At 34.9% G+C, this 15,173-nt stretch overlaps 1 long non-coding RNA gene across 1 annotated transcript in view; it reads right to left on the bottom strand.

Annotated features, from left to right (window-relative positions):
- Positions 1 to 1,770: 1,770 nt before the first annotated feature.
- The window catches only part of LOC140511676 (uncharacterized), a 57,255-nt gene continuing 43,852 nt past the window's right edge, over positions 1,771 to 15,173 (bottom strand). The window contains exons 2-5 of the long non-coding RNA XR_011969626.1: positions 11,634 to 11,757; positions 9,044 to 9,158; positions 2,240 to 2,298; positions 1,771 to 1,843 (exon numbers count right to left, since the gene is read on the bottom strand). This is a non-coding gene — a long non-coding RNA (uncharacterized lncRNA). The remainder of the gene's footprint in view (positions 1,844 to 2,239; positions 2,299 to 9,043; positions 9,159 to 11,633; positions 11,758 to 15,173) is intronic.

Genomic DNA, 15,173 nt, shown 5'->3' with positions numbered 1-15,173 from the left:
GAACATAATGGCATATTGTGTATAGAGTAGGAAAGCCTAAAGTGGTTTTAAGTTTATGAATCTCAAGGATGAACAGAATTGTCCCTTGTAATAAAGGAGTCATATAAAGACCTCCCAGACCAGTACCCTTGTTTTGCAAATAAGGAAATAAACTCCTTAGGAGATTAAGTGACTTGACAAAAGTCACATATTTAGTAAATGATTAACAGGATTTGAACGCAAGGCATTTAATTCCAAAGCTAAAATTATCTACACCCAAACGTTGACTTCATTTCTGCAGCATTTTACTAACTGCATAGTGCTTTGGTCATTTAATTGTCTTGTGAGGTAGGTAGTGGGAGCACTGAAAGCATATTTTACAAAATGAAGAAATGGATAGTCTTGGCTATGAGAGTAAATAGATCAAGTTCACTCCACCAAGAAAGATTAAGATAAAGCTAAGACTTCAATGGGCTCGATGTGGTTAGAGGTGTCTTTTCAGCTCTGACAATTTACATGTTCCCTGGATTCTTCTCTTTCCTCAAATCATTGATATGATTGGGGAAATTGAGGGGCTGGCTCATTAAGAGGAGAACCTGATTTTATTTGCAGGAGAAAAAAAAGATGATGGGCTTGTGAATAATTAGATATATTGACAGTTTCATATCATTTCCAAAAGATATGTTCTATCTGGGATTTGGAATTTGAGTTTGCCTGAGAAATTGGCAATGGTAGATATGAACACAGTGTTAACCAGAATAGATGTGTCAGTTAAAATTTTTATTAAGGTGGATGGTGAATGGATATTTCAAGGGAAAATAAAAGAAGTGCTTGCTGGATCTGTAGTCTTGTGGAATTATATGTATATATATATATATATACACACACATATATACATATATATGTATATACATATATATGTACATATATCTGCATGTATATGTAGATATGTACATATATATGTTTCCCTTTTTTTCTTATTCCAGCGGGGAGGAGAAGGGAAATAGAAAGGAAAGAAAAATGCTTGTTATTTAAAGGAATGAATTTAATTTTAAAAGAATAAAACAAGTTCAGCATATTATTTGAAAATTTCCCTCTGCCTCTGTCTCTGTCTCTGTCTCTCTTGGATGTATGAATAGATTATTATTATTATAAGTTTAGGAAGTGTCAGGGAAACTCTGAGATTCAGATTTTGCTAAAAGATTGCTGAGATGTTCACATTCTGTGATTAGAAAGGAACAAGCTATAACAAGATTAATGTATTCTGGGGTGGAAAAATTATCACTCATACTGAAGTTTTCTAAGGAAACTCATCCTTTTCTATATTTATATGAATTATTTATGTACATTTGGTTGGAATTTATGAGGAAATATAGGTATAATTATTTATAAATTATCATTAGTAATTTCTGACAGGAGAAAGAGAGAGAGAGAGAGAGAAGAGAAAACATAAGTAAGATCTGCTCAGTAGAAGGACCAGTCATGATTCCAAAGGACTGATGACAAAAAAAAAATGCTACCTACCTCATGAAACAGAATAAGACTCACAATTTTTTGACATGACCATTGTTTATTTTTTTCCTTTGACTAACCATAGTTGTTATTAGGGTGTCGTTTTCTTTTCTTTTTCTTTTTCCTTGTGGGGAGGAGGGGGAGTGGAAAAGAGAGAAAATGCTTATTTAAAATAATGAATTTAATTTATAAAAGAAACAAGCAAGTTTAACATCTTAGATGAAAGCTTCTATTATTATCCTTTCATCTTTACATTTCTGCAGCATTTGGTTAGTCTCACCTTTCCTATATGGTGCATACCTCTGCTCGTGACTTTCTAGGGTCATCCAAACTGTCACCATGAGCAGTGGACCTTGCAAGGAAGACAATGAACATTCATTCATTCAGACAGGAAAATGCTACAGGGTGCCATAAAATTCTAGAGAATTAGACAGTTACCCTAGCCTCAGAATTCCACACACTTTGATTATAATGCAGATTCTACTTGATCCCCTGAAGGATCACAATCCGTCTATGAGTTCCTCATTCAAGGCTCCCAAAGGGAATTTTGCTTTTCAACTGTCTCCACTCTAGTAAAAATTAATTGAAGGAATTGACTGCTTTACCCTCAAGAATTGAGTAATAAACCCGTTTGTATCCATTAAGTTTCTTTGAGAGTGAGAGTTCCCCAAAGCACCAATAGGGCAATTATTGTAAATCTGTCTGAGTGAGCTTTCAGTAAAGAGAAAAGTTAGTCTTGAAAACTTACTTAAAAATGGAGAATATTCTTTCACAACACCTAACTCCCTCCTGACGACTCCTCATCTTCTAGGAAAAGAAGAATTAAAATTGGTAAATCCCTGGTTGCAAACATAAATAATTAAAAATGCTTCATGAAATTGTAATGGTGCTATATCAGCCTAACTGTGTTACTGTGAGTTCGTGGCCAATGTGACACTGAAATAAACAAATAATGAAAGATTTGCTAATATAGCTACTTATATTTTTTTCATCATCACTTTGTGCATTAGAGAAGATTTCAAGTTTCCCACTTAATATCACTTGAAATACACATTTTACATGCTCAAAAATTGTATTACAAAGGGAATGGATTGGACAAAATTTAAAATAAATTAGAATTAATGTGTGAATGTTGATCAACTTAACCCAGAGTATAATTAAGGGAACAGAGTGTGTTTCACTTGTCTTTTTTGATTTCCCACAAGTACAGAATACTTGTACATGGTACAAGTACAAGTACATAGTAAGTGCTTAATAAATGCTTGAATCAGTAAGTAAATGAATATAATAAATATCATCTATGATCATGCATTGATGAATCTTAAAAATAAAACCTCTGGTTGTCTAAAGGTGTTACAAATAGTTATCAATTATTAATGAATTATAAAATTTCAGACTTGATAAAGATCTCAGTGACCATGTAACCCACCATTTATCCACAAAAGCAATCCCTACTACCACATATTTGATAATCCAGTAATCTGGTCTCTAACTGAAGACTTCTAGTGAAGAAGACTCAACTCTATTGTCGGTGACCCATTCCACTTTGGGCTAGCTCTGCTGGTTAGGAGGGTTGCTGCTATTACTGGTGATGTTATTACAGTTGTTGTTCATGTAGTTTTCTTCCTGACATAAAGTCTAAATTTTTTTCTTTGTAAATTCCATCCATTGCTCTTAGTTTTGATCTCTAGAATCAAGCGAAACAACTCTAGTTTTTCTTCAACATGGCAGACCCCCAGACATTTGACAACAGCTATCACATCTTGTGACACTTTTCTTCTCCAAGTTAAATATCCTAGTTCCTTTAATGAATCTCATTCTACAGGTTCAAGAGTACACAGACTCCTTCTACACAAGACTATGATTTCACATCCTTATTGCTCTCTTCTCTACACCATACAACTTATTCATTTTCTTCCTCATCACTTATACCTTAAACTGAACACAGCTTCACATGTTATTGGCCCAGGGGTATGACCTTCACCTCTAATTCCTGGATATAGTGCTTTTCCTAATGCAGTCCAGGATCAATTTCAAACTGTCAGACATCTTATTATAATGGTTCTCATAAGGTGGTACACTAAGTTTAACTAGATTTGTGGTGAATTATATGTAACTTACAGTTACAATCAAATGATAATGCATGAGCCTCTTAACTCTCCCACATTATGTTATAATTTCTCATGGCAAAATAAGGAAAAATATTAGGAACCACTGCCTTAGCTTTAGATCCTAGAATGATCAAGACAGGCACATTAATACACATTAAATTTTGTGTAAAGAATGAAAAGTAATAGTTACTTTCTGTTATTACTAAGTGGTCTTTCCCTATTGAATCATTTTCCTTCTGTTTTCAAGAGTGTTGACTCACTTTATCCAGTAGGTTGTGAGCGTGTCATTTACTGAACAATATTAACTCTTTAAAACTGTTTTGTTAAAATCCAGTCACTAACAAGTCTCTTTGCCTAAAAAGTCACAATATTATAGGAAGATGATGTAACCAGATAACATCTCCCTGTGTGGAGTGTCTGAGGAGCTTGCTTAAAGGAAAGTTGAGTTTACACATAATAGAAGTACTTTGGACATATTCTTTTACTTGTTTTTGGTTTGCTAACAAAAAAGACCTAAAGGTGCCTTCAAAATGACCTTTAGTTTGCCTCAATCGTTAATCTTTTCATCCTCAATATATTTGGATGCTCAATCTTGGTGAACTCCACTGAAAGTATCTGATGAGAGATAATGTTTTAAGTGGAAAGTTCTTGGCCTTCTTCCAATTTGAGGTGATATGGCTTCAAGAAATAGGCTTTTGCTCTCCTAAGGAAAAAAATATTCTTAAATAATAATCAGAGACAAGCCAAGTTATCTCAAGGAGGGTAGGGATCTAATTAAACATTGTATTTCCTGGTGATATGAGTTTTAAATATATAACTTTATAATATGATAACAATTAGCATTACCACTACTTTATCTTCCTTAACACATTTGCTAGTATCCAACAACAAAAAAGTCAATTAATGACATTCAATGGACTAGTTTAGAAGTTTTAAAATAATTTACAGTAAATTAGCTTATTAGTCATAGAATATTTTAAAGCATGTATGTCCTGTATCTAATACCAGCTAACTATATAATTCCATGTTAAATTTGACATGTAATTAAACTTTAAACATATTATACACATAGTAGTGAAGGTATAGCCATATCACTAAATCCAGCCTATTAATTTGAATTTTTTGATTAATGTATAGGTAGGGAAAATTAGGTTGCACAATGTCTAAACAGCCCAGCCTGGAGTCAGGAAAATCTTCCTGAGTTCAAATGTGGCCTCAGACACTTGCTAGCTATATGACTCTGGGTAAGTCACTTAACCCTGCTTGCCTCAGTTTCCTCACCTATAAAATGAGCTAAATAAGGAAGTGGCAAGTCACTCTAGTATCTGCCAAGAAAACACTAAATGAGGTCATGTAGAGTCAGACAGGACTGAATAACAGCTGGCTGAAGAGAGAACACAAAAGACATTTTGCAACAAGATCAGGTCAGGGGAAAGAGAGTATCTGAATTTACTCAGACATGTATCCTTCCTAAATAACCATAAAATGCACATATACACATACATGAATTTTGGCATATTTTTCAATAACTAGAGCAGATAAAATTGCATATCATTATTAATATTTTCAATTTTTGATAGTGCTTATTTATACTGGAAATAGAAAAAGATGCCTATTCAGCTATATATACCTTTTTTTAGAATGAACATTGTTCTGCTTACACAGTGTATAAGCATGTCAACTGTGTACCCAATTAATTTACATTCTCAATAAGTTTGCATTAACATTTTCTACCCCTAATTCTTAGCCATGTTTATGCTCCAAACATCTAGTCTAGACTTCTATGTATAATAAACTGACATTGCCTATTTATTTAAATAAAGTACTTAGACACTGTGTTGAAGATTTATTTCTTCTGGCTCTCCCATTCAACTTGAAACTGAAAACCCAAAGAGAAGTAACTGCCTTGAAAATGTGATGTGTTTATTGTTTCTTCATGAATGAACTAGAGTGATAAAGAGTCAGAGAGCATTGACATTGGCATGATATGGACTTCTGGGGATCGTAGAAGAGTATTTACTTCTGAAAGGAAGCTGAGTGATCAACTACTTTGAACTTTTCCTTAAACAGAGGGGAAATGCCAAAGAGGCAAAAGCTGATCAGTTCTATGAAAACCTACACTATCTCCTAGAAATAGTAATAGTAACAAAAGGACATCACATTCATCATAGGGGATTGAAATACTAAAATAGGGAAAAAATGATAATTGGAACAACAGGCAATGAAGCAAGACAGAAACTAATAGAATTTTGTTAAGATAACTCACTGGTCATAACAAATACTCTTTTTCAAAACCCAAAAGGCAATTCTACACATGGACATCAGCAGATTGTCATTATAGAAGTCAGATTGAGTGTATCTTTTAGAGTCAAAGGTGGAGAAGCTCTATACAGTCAGTTAAAACAACTCACGGAACTGATTATGGCTCAGATAATGAATTTCTTAATCCAAAATTCATGTTTAAATTTAAGAAATTGGGGGAAATCATCAGATCATATAGGTATGACCTAAATAATTTCCCTTATACATCAAATGTGGTGATAAATAGATATAAGGGATTAGAGTTGTAGAAAGACTCTCTTAAAAACTATGGACAAAGGTTTGCGATATTATTCAGGACACAAAAATCATTCCAAAGAAAAAGAACAAGAAAGCAAAATGACTATCTGATGAGGCTTTAAAAAGAGCTGAGGAAAGAAGAAAAAAAAAAGGGAAAGGGAAATGGGAAAGATATACCCAATTGAATGCATAATTCCAGAGAGTAGTGAGGAGAGATAAGGTTTTCTTAAAAGAACAACGCAAAGAAATAGAAGAAAACAAAAATATGAGAAAGAAAAGAGATCTTTTTAAGAAAATTAGAGATATCAAGGGAATGTTTCATGTAAAACTGATTATAACAAAAGACAACAATGGTGGGTATTTAATAAAAGCAGAAGAGATTAAGAAGAGGTAGTATGAATACACAAAAGAACCATGCAAGAAAGATTTTAACATCACTGATAGAAAGATGGTGTGATTACTGATCGAGAATTAGACATCTTAGAAAAGGAAATCAAATGGGCCTTAGGAAGCATTGCTAACGATTAGCCTAGTGGATGTGACAGAAATCCACCTGAGCAGTTCAAAATCCTAAAAGATGATGCTGTTAAAGTTCTACACTCAATATATCAGCAAATTTGGAAAACTCAACAGTGGCCACTGCATTGGAAAGTATCAGTTTATGTCCCAACCCTAAAGAAGAGCAATGGCAAGAAATCAAGGAATGTTCAAATTCTGGAACAATTATGCTCATTTCACATGCCAGAAAGATTATGTTTAAGATTCTGCAAACTAGGTTTCAGCAAGATGTGAACTGAGAACATATCTGAAGAGTAGGCTGGTTTCTAAAAGGCAGAGGAATTAGAGACCAAATTGCCAAAAATCGCTGGCTTACGGAGATGGCAAAGAAGTTCCAGTGAAGCATCTACTTCTGCTTCACTAAGTATCCTAAAGTCTTTGCTTGTGTATATCACAAGAAAATTTGCAAAGTTCTCAAGGGAATGGAAGCACTAGTTTATATTATTTGTCTCCTGAGGAACCTTTTTGCAGCCCAAGAGCCAACAGTTAGAACAGAATATGATTGGCTTAATATTGGAAAAGGAGTACAAAGCTGTATGTTTTTACCTTATTTATTTAACTTATACGCAGAGTACATTATCTGAAATGTCAGGCTGCATAAATCAAAAGCCAGAATTGAGGTTACTAGGATTAATATCAACAATGTCAGATGAGCAGACAATATCATGGATGGCATAAAGTGAAAAAAGAATTTTAAAACCCTCTTAATGAAACTTGAAAGAGGAGAATATAAAAACTGGTTTGAAACTTAATATTAAAAAAAACAAAGCTTTTGGCAACTGGTTACATCACTTTCTGGCAAAGAGAAGAAATGGAAGCAGTGTCAGATTTTATATTCTTGGACTCAAACGTCGCTGCGGATGGTGACTGCAGCCATGAAATTAAAAGATGCTTGCTCCTTGGAAGGAAAGCTATGGCAAATCTGGACAGCCTACATGATCTTCCTGACAAAGGTCCATATAGTCAAAACTCTGTTTTGTTTTACTTTGTTTTTCAGTAGCAATGTATGGCTGTGAGAATTGGACTATAAGGAAAGCTGAGCCAGAAGAAGCAACACTTTTGAATTGTGGTGTTGGAGAAGACTTTTGAGAGTGTCTTGGATAGAAGGAGATCCAATCAGTCAAAACTTTAAAAAAAATTCAAACTATTCCCTAGAAGATCAAATACTGAAAATTAAATATTTTGGCCACAAAATGAGAAGTTGGGATTGATTGGAAAAGGAAATGGAAGAGCATGAAATAGCAAAGTTAGAAACAACAAACAAGAACTTGGACAGACTTCATAAGATAGTGGAGGATAAAATGGCCTGGCATGCTATGGTACATGGAATCACAAAGAATCAGACAAAACTGAATGACTGAACAACAACAAGCTAGTCTCAGGGAAATAAGGTGACTTTCTTAAAACTCTACAGGAAGCCTAGGTTTGGATTCAGACTTTTCTTCACAATGTTTTTGTGATGATTAAATGAAATAATATTTATAAAGCATATAGCATGGTATCTGGAACATGGCAGGTACTTAATAAATGCTTCCCTCTTCCCCTTCCCCTTCCCCTTCCCTGTTCCCCTTCTTCCCATGCAATTCTGGGGATATTATATTATCTCCTTATATCTCAGTTTCCTAAATTTTACTAACATGTGACATTGGTTTCTTCTTCTCTTAGACAAAGTTAAACCAATTTTAAATGCTCCTCCCCACCAAAAATAAATTGATCTGTCCTCACACGTACCCACTGCTTCCTTCACCAAATTCTCTATTTCTAGAACTGTAACATAGTCAACAAACAAGCATGGTAAGGAAATTAGTATTTTGTTCTCTGGGCCTTAATTTCCTCATCTATAAAATAAGAATGAATAGCATTTTGTCTCCTAGGAAGAGACGGACTGGACTAGAAAACTATTGAGATATTTTACAAAAGCTTTAGAACTTATGATTCAGATTAATGCAAATGCATTATTTAATTGTATTATGACATATTGATAAAAAAAAAAAAGAAGACAACAGTACTACCTATCTCCCTGAGGCCTATAGTTTTGTAAAGCTAGAAAATGTAAAATTGGGGTTTTTCCCATCTCTATTCCTTTTTGTTTTACAGCCTAATCTGAATAATCATTGCATGTCAGGAATTCAATTGCTTAGTAATTATATTTACTGTGTTACTAAAGTTAAGGTGCAGAGCAGAATAATTCTATTTCCTTATTTTAATAGATCTGTATTATACTTTTAGTTTCATGGAATACATCTGGGAAAGTTAATTGGATATCTGCTTACTTACCCATAATAGCACCCAACAGAAACAAAAGTGCCTTCCATTTCACTTACTTTTAAACAGTGATAAATGCTTTTCATTGATGTCATCCTGTTTTACTATAGTTTTCTTTTATAGGTAAAGTTTGGCTTGGGAGTCCATGCACTTTTAGTCATATGTTGGTAAATACTGCAAAAGTAAGACATAAATATGCATTATCTGGGTATCGATGCCCTGGACTTGATAGCATATCGATTGGCCTTGATATGCATTTCAATATACTATTCCATATCAATTAATTTAGCACTTTAATTTATTAAAACACACACACACACACTTTTATCATTTAGTCCAATAAGAAGCAAGTGTTGACTGTGGTCAAGCTAAGTGATGGGGATACAAAGACAGAAGACATATACTCTCAGGGGAGACAACATGTGCATATAAAGCTATAAATAAAATTGAGAAATGATCCAAGAGAATTTAACCTAGGGAAATTTCTAGCAACTAGGGGTGAACAGAAAAGCTTTCTGTAGAAGGTCACACTTGAGCTGAATACTGAAGGAAATGTGTGATTCTAAGAGGCACAAATGAAGAGGAATGACTTGATAGGCATGAGAGACAGCCAGTGCAAAGAAACAGAGATGGGAAATGTAACGTTGCACATTAAAATAACAACAATCAGGACAATTTAGTGGAACTATAGAATGCGTAAAGGAAAGCAATATGAAATAGGTATCAAAAATGTAGGCTAGGGCAAGTATACGAAGGACTTTTTATGCCAAACAATTGCGTTTGTATTTTAAAGCCAACTCAATAAACATTTACTAAGGGCCTACTATGCTTCTAGAGGTCATTGTTGTCTTTTGTTTTCAAAGAAGATCAATGACATGAGGGTGTGATATCTTGACTTGTGGGTAAGTTGGATTTAAATGAGGCAGAGCTGCAAAAGTCATCAACCTCACTCTCTTTTCCAGTCATCAAAGTTCAGAGTCATCAAAGACAAACATCAAGACTAATGCTGATAGTCTGATGCAGTGGATAACCTTGCTGTCTTTGATGTCTGACCAAACCTTAGTTGCCTTTATGACTGTTAGAATAAATTTTTCTCAAATGCTATTCCACTGGCAGAAGTGTTCATATGCTTGGGGTAGAAACTCTCCTAATTCATCAATGGGTTTGAGACTCATTGGCTAATTGATTTTCATAAAGATCAGGTCTCATCACATCATTTCTAGGAACAACAAACACTAGTGGCTCCCTATGACCTCTAGAGGGATGTATAGGGTGTTCAAGGAGGACCAACATCTCTGGTGTGAGGACCTGCTGAGCCCTTTTTCTCATCTACCTCTTGTGCCTAGCTGGCATTCAACTCTCACCTGTGGCTTCGAGAAGCTATGGTATCCACAGTGACCACACCTCAGCAAACTATCTCTGCAGATGGGCTAAACCAAATTGAAGGTAACCAATGGACCTCAAACCCATCAGTTAAGTCAGGAAAATTGATTCTTAATTATTAGTTAAAATGATTTTATTCAATAAGGAATATATTATAGTCATTTATTAAACTAAATCATATGATTATTCCATGAAATAACTATATAGCTATTAAAGAAGGTTCTTAGTATCTTGAAATTAATATATATGATTAATGTGATTTTATTCAATAAAGAACATTTTGTGGTTTTTGAGTCATTTCGGTTGGGTCCAATTCTTCATGACCCCATTTTTGGGAAAGATACTGGGGTGGTTTACCACTTCCTTCCCCCAGATAATTTTACAGATGAGGAAACTAAGGTAAACAAGGCTCAATGACTTGCCCTGGTCACATATCTACTAAGTATCTGAAGCTGAACTTGAACTCATGAAGATGTATCCAGCTGATACGTACGCACTCTACCCACTGTGCCACCTAAATAAAGAACATAATTGCTACTTAAATAAAATATTTTTTAACATAATAAATATAATTTCTTTACTACACATTATTTCTTTATTATTTATTTAATAATTAGTGTATTATACCTAGAATATGTAGCTATTACATGAAATATAGCAATTAAGAATAAATTATGGACATTTTAAGGTATAAAATATAGGTATTATAGGATATAGCTGCATAGCTATATGCCTGAAATGCCTCTAGAAATGATTAACTGGGTTAAAAGCTGCTTCTTGATCAGATGATTAAGATCACTATCCTGCTTCTCCTAAATCCTTTCTAGTCACCTGAGTGATTCGTTTTAAAATATTTATTTGCAACTTGTATTATAACTATCACGTAGACCCAAGATACTTTTTTAAAGTAGTGTTCTTGTTGTTAGTGGGAAGTTAGAGAATCTACTTAAAAACTTTTATAGCTCCAAAATACTTAAGCTCTGCACATGTTGTATCTCCCTCCCTGTCTCCTCTCCAAAAATATATTTCAGTGCAACAAATGGGCTACTTTAAACTTTACAAGCTTTGGTATTTTTTCTTCCCATGTAAGTACTCTGCAAATTAATTTGTATTGACTAGGGTCTACAAAGAAAACACATTTATTTAGATTGATTGTTGAAGCTGATGGCAGTAATGGAATACTGTACTTCTTTCAGTATGGGTCCCTGAAAATCAATATAGGACACCAAAGTCATTATTCAGCTCTTATAAACAAAGGTTCTTTACCTTTTAAAATACTGAGTAGCCTCAATGAGCCAAGCCAGCGTGTTTAGATGGAGGACCCTCAAGCTTGTAGTGAATACCCATGAGTCCAACTGATGCTGAGATTTCCGTATGACTGGAAAATGAACTAAATTAAAAAAAGAGAGAGAAACAAGAGAGTAACTGGGAATCTTGCAATTTTAGTTGAAAGTTGAAGGCAAGGTATCTTTATGCGTTGGGGGAAGAGAAACATCAGAAGCCAATGTACATCGACAATGTCGCTGTCCTTAGGTGTCTAGCATGGCACAGGTCACTAAACTAGGCAGTACTTGGGAAATTCACCCAGGTCAGATATAGACCTGCCAGAAGAGGAGTGAGGTGGGTGAGCCCCAGAAGAGAAGCTTGGTGGCTACTGGCACCTTTGGGAGAGTGTTTATAAACAGTTTATAAACAGCATTTGTGGAATGCTTTCTCTTCCTGAAGGGACAACCTAGAGTAAAGGTTAATACCACAATCCTCTACCTGACTCACTTGTACCATCCTCTCACCATGGCGTGTAATCCCTCTTCCGTGATGGATTGGACAGAGCTGAATTCTTCCCAGACAGTGCTTACTTCTTCACTATATGAGGTGGGGGCAATTGTTCAGTCTGTGATCTTTTCAAATGTCTAATGCCTTTTTCTATTGGCCCCCTTTTCTAAAGAGATAAAATCATCTACAGTTTGTCACAATAATTGGCTTGCTTTTTAGCCTAAAAGCAGTATATTCTCCTATCAGATGCATACAATTCCTTCTCCTTTTTTTATGGAGCACATATCAGATTAAAAAATATAATAGTGTAATCAGCTGCTGAGAGGAGCTTAATTGTGTATAAAATGGAGGAAGGGATTGGAGATCATCTGTTTGACTAGATGATCTCGAAAGTTCCTTAAGCTATGACTTCACTTAGTTATTCATTAGAACTCATTGGAGTATAAGCTCCATGTAGGTGGGAAGTATTTTATTCTTTGGCCTTGTACCCTTAACACTTGGCAGAGTGCCTGGTACATAGCAGGCATTGAATTGTTAATTGATAAATTGATATTTTAATGTTGTAACTATAGAAAAGATTACAAGTGTAAATCCTCGGAATTTGGTATAGTTATGAAACCATAGGGGTTGTTTATGAATAAATATGTTGGAGGTTGACATAAGGCATTCCTACCTTACTGTTGTTATTACTAGGAAAGAAACAGTGAAACAGGTTTTTATTAGATGCCTACTATGTGTCAGATGCTGTCTCAAGCTCTTATTTCACTTAATACTGTGATCATCTCAGTAGAACATAGTATGAATGAATATTTGTATTATGCTCCAAAGCTCACCTGTGAAATTATGTGAAACATTTCAGATAAAATATGCCTGGGTGATCCCCACCCAGACATGGTATAGTTATGATGGATGGTATAGTTATGAAACCATAAATAATATCAGTGATTCTAGTAGAGGTTTTTCTCAGAAATAGGTCTGTATTGTGGTTCACTTTGTTCAGTGTTTTTTTTTTTCTTTGTCCTTTTACTCTTAGGATGTGTACGTGAAAAACCTGCAAAGTCTGTTAATGCTTATGAAATAATACCACATGATTATATAGCATTTTGTTGCATCCAGAAAAAATAAAAAAGGTGAAGGGCAACTAAGTTATCCCATGCCATTCCATATTAGAATTCCAGGTTAAACACACTCGAGGACTCATTGTAGCACACAGTTTACCACAGTCTTTAAAAAGAAGAACCTGAAAAGTGAGAACTCTATCACTGTCCCACACTACTGTCCCCTCTCCCAACTCTGTGTACCATGTAACCAAGTACACAAAACAACTTTATAAAACATTTTTATTATATCTTATTAGTTTTTTTCTTCCCTATGATTTAGGCTTGGGAAATTGTGTTTTATAGATGAAAAATTATCGTTGATATTACATATGCCAACACATCAGCAAAATTATAGGAAAGCCATTATAAATTCTGAGATGTACATTGAGAAAGAGGGAAGTAGAGTGATGTAAAATGGGACCTTTCAAAGTCTCTTTCCATCTCGGTAAGCTATAATTATTGTGTCTAATTTTTATCCAAACTTTCCACAACACAATGCTGGCCCTTTGCTCACATACCCTCAGCTCCTAGTTACCAAAACCTGGAAGAAGTAACAGCCTGTTTTCCCATATACCACAGACTCCAATAGATTGCTATTGGAGCCTCTCCTAAACTTTCATCTTGCTTTTGTGGGCATTTGTCCAGCATTTTTCTTGCGAATAAGGTTTGAAATATTTTCCTGGTAAATGTTCAGGAGCTAAACGATGCATGCCCAACTATGAAAACACTTTGAACTTAATAAGCCGTCACTAAACTGATTATAGAGGAAAAGGGATCACCCAGACATATTTTATCTGAAGTGTTTCACATAATTTCACAGGTGAACTTTGGAGCATAATACAAATATTCATTCATACTATGTTCTACTGAGATGATCACAGTATTAAGTGAAATAAGAGCTTGAGACAGCATCTGACACATAGTAGGCATCTAATAAAAACCTGTTTCACTGTTTCTTTCCTAGTAATAACAACAGTAAGGTAGGAATGCCTTATGTCAACCTCCAACATATTTATTCATAAACAACCCCTATTAAGCCCTATCATGAGTTCCTCTTTTTGACTTTGGAAAATGTGAATCTCATTGTCAATACTATATGTTAGAGGTAAATCAGTAGCCTTTTGAATATGCTATGTGATGATGATTCTGTATTAAGCCTTTATGTACTCCCTTTTAGGGATCAACTCCAGTGGATTCAATTATACTCTAGCTATGTATTACTCCCTGATCTACAAATCTAAACTTTCTCTCTTGAGCTACTTCATATCACTAATAGAAGATGGAATATTTCATATGAGTAACATCCTGTAGACCAGTTGGATGTTTTAAACTAGATATTACATAGGAATTCTAATTAACATTCACAAAATAGAATCTGCCGCATGCACCCCTCCACAAGCTACCACCCTTTCTTTCTTCCCTACTTTTTTCAAGGGTACTGCCACCCTTACAGCCACCACTTTTAAATGTTCTAAATTCTCTTTTACTCTTCATGCTCCCTTACGTACTATAGACAATCAATTAGAAATCTTTTTGGTTTTATCGTCACAATATGTCTTTCATGTGTCCTCTTCTTTCTAATCACACAACTACCACATTTCTTCAGGCCTTAGTCTCTTCTCTGGTACGCAACTGCAATAGCCTTCTATGAAGATAGAAATGATTGGCTAGAGGTGGTTGTGGTGGTGGTGGTTGCAGCAATAGTGGTGGTGGTGAGAGAGATAGGAGTTGATGATAACACCTAAGTTGTACGTCTTGGTGATTGGTAAGATTGTAAAACAGAGGTTGAGAACCTACAGCCTCAGGGCCACACATGACCTCTAGACCACAAGTTCCCCACCCCTGTTGTAGAGTATGTCTTTTATAATACTAGGTAAGTTAGGAAGAGTGGAAGGTTTTGGGAAGAAGGCAGTGAGTTCAGTTTTGGACAAGA

Source organism: Notamacropus eugenii, chromosome 6 (genome assembly GCF_028372415.1).
Source record: "Notamacropus eugenii isolate mMacEug1 chromosome 6, mMacEug1.pri_v2, whole genome shotgun sequence".
Lineage (NCBI taxonomy): Eukaryota > Metazoa > Chordata > Mammalia > Diprotodontia > Macropodidae > Notamacropus > Notamacropus eugenii.
Note: the sequence above shows the minus strand (reverse complement) of the source record. Positions and strands in the feature narration are given on the sequence as shown.